Source organism: Tasmannia lanceolata, unplaced genomic scaffold (genome assembly GCF_043159265.1).
Source record: "Tasmannia lanceolata isolate RefF3 unplaced genomic scaffold, GAP_Taslan_0.1 ptg000018l, whole genome shotgun sequence".
In the NCBI taxonomy this organism is placed as follows: Eukaryota; Viridiplantae; Streptophyta; class Magnoliopsida; order Canellales; family Winteraceae; genus Tasmannia; species Tasmannia lanceolata.
In genome coordinates this window covers 70,499,996-70,502,164 of record NW_027518695.1, presented here as the reverse complement: position 1 = coordinate 70,502,164, position 2,169 = coordinate 70,499,996, and the positions used below count along the sequence as shown (strand labels likewise).

The 2,169-nt window shown below is 39.6% G+C and overlaps 1 pseudogene; it reads right to left on the bottom strand.

The window, feature by feature from the left end:
- Nucleotides 1-234: 234 nt before the first annotated feature.
- Nucleotides 235-981, bottom strand: LOC143850676 (14-3-3-like protein B pseudogene; annotated as a pseudogene).
- Nucleotides 982-2,169: the final 1,188 nt, after the last annotated feature.

The following is a 2,169-nucleotide window of genomic DNA, read 5'->3' as shown; positions in this document are numbered from 1 at the left end:
AGCTTCTCGGGTCAAGTCGGATGAATACATACATAAAGTCGGAATCATAAAATAATAAAGAGATTAGCAAAAAAGTATTTTATTACAGCTAGAAAAATATGAGTCCAACCACAATGCTATTTATTTAATTTCTAGGTGACCCAAATTGGCAAAAAGAAACTATATGGTCCGCACACAACAATAATACCTAGTAATTAAGCAAAACATTGAAATGAGTCACCATTGCTTTATGCATTAATTGCCTTCATTCGGCTTCAGAGTCTCACCATTTGCCCACGAGGTGAGATTATCACTCAGAAACTGGATGATCAGAGTAGTCTCCTTGCAACATTCTTCACTCATTTTCTCAATATCAAGCACGGGAAGAGCTTCCTCTAAAGCTTGCTTAGCCATCTTGAAGGACTTTTCCTGCATGTTCATAATTTCATAATAAAAGACTGAGAAATTCAATGCTAAGCCCAATCGAATCGGATTTTCGGGCGGTAAAATCTGCTCCGCCATTTTGTATCCATTCTCATAAGCTTCCAGGGATTCAGCAGCAGCGTCTTTCCTCCAAGCACCGGTATAAATCTCTGCAAGATAACGACAATAATCTCCTTTCAACTTATAATAAGACACCATCGATTCACCAACGTGAAATGAAGTGATTAACCCGTCCATAACGATCATAACTTCGTAACAAATAGTAACGATCTCTGTTTCAATCTTCTGCAGGTACTTTTTTATCAATGCCACCTTTTGATCATTCCCCTTCTCCTCCTCCTTTCGCTTGATTGAGGAGAGGATCCGCCATGACGCCCTTCGCTGTCCAATCAGGCCCTTATAGCCTGTGGTGAGGAGATTCCTCTCTTTGAGGGTCACTCCTGAATGGCCTTCTTCGGCAACTATTCTCATGGAATCTACTACATCTTCGTACCTCTTGACGTCCCCCGCTAGCTTGGCCTTGTAAAGCAAGTCCTTGCATTCTTGTGAGGAGGCCATTGACGATATGAACAAAGAGCAGATTTCAGAGAGAGGGAGGGAGAGTGTATATAAGCAGCTAAAGAGAGTAAATACATTACTAGACCAGCTGGAATGACATACCCATTATTAGTAAATTCACCTAACATTTCTCTACGTTAGGCCACGTGTACAACAATACAAAAATAAGTATTTTCCATGACAAAATTGCCCCTACTCATTTTATAAAATAACAAACACACCTCAATACCGGGACACGTCGCAACATTAGTGTGGTTATTTGAGAAATCATAAACGAAAGCGCGTCTTCGAATCGCCTTCCTAATGTTATAGTAAGGAAAGTTTCTTAAAAAGAAAATTATCCGACAAGGCGAACACTTATTTTAGAATTGTACTAAATAACCGCCTTAATGTCAAGACATTGAAACGAATCGATCGCCCGATGAAAGGTGGAGTCAACACCTGTCTTTCTCGAAAGCCGATGTTCGTAAAATAGAGGACAGGACTAGTCAAAGATTCGCCTCGATCACATGAGAAGAACAATAATGAGGAAACCAAATTGGGAACTTGAGCATTGAGCAGCAATTTCCTCTTAACACGTTCACAAGAATGCGGTTGACGAGGCTGAGTACTCGGTTGACGTCATAACTCAGGATAATCAAAGGGGTTTTTTCTTTTTTTAGTATGTAGGGAAAAAAGTGGAACGCGGCAAGGGGAGTCGACTCAGGGGAGTTTTAAAACTATGGTCAAGGCTTTGTTCTTCAACCTAGAGGTCAGAGATTCGATCCCAGCTTACCTAACAAAAGAAAAGACCGATTTTCACCGGGTACCTAGTTTATTACTCATGTGTACTAAAGTAGGCGCATATTTGTCGTTTTATTAAAAAACCCTGGACATTCAATTTGTTTTCAGAGAATGCATGTACTTTGTATAAATAAGTTCTGTTAAAAATGGTAAGAATAATTTCTTCTATGAAGAGAATCAAATCCGAGGATAGCTATCGATGGTCTTGACCCGCAGGAGTACCATTTTACTAGATAAGTAGTTGTATGGACTGTTGATTAGAGTAGCCCAATCAAGAGTAATACCCTACTTGATTGACGGTCCTGATTGTATCACTCATCAACTATTTGTATGGTGAAGATGGGAATTGGATCAATCTCAAATTTGCCTACCAAACCAAATACAAGCTCAAAATAGAAAAACATG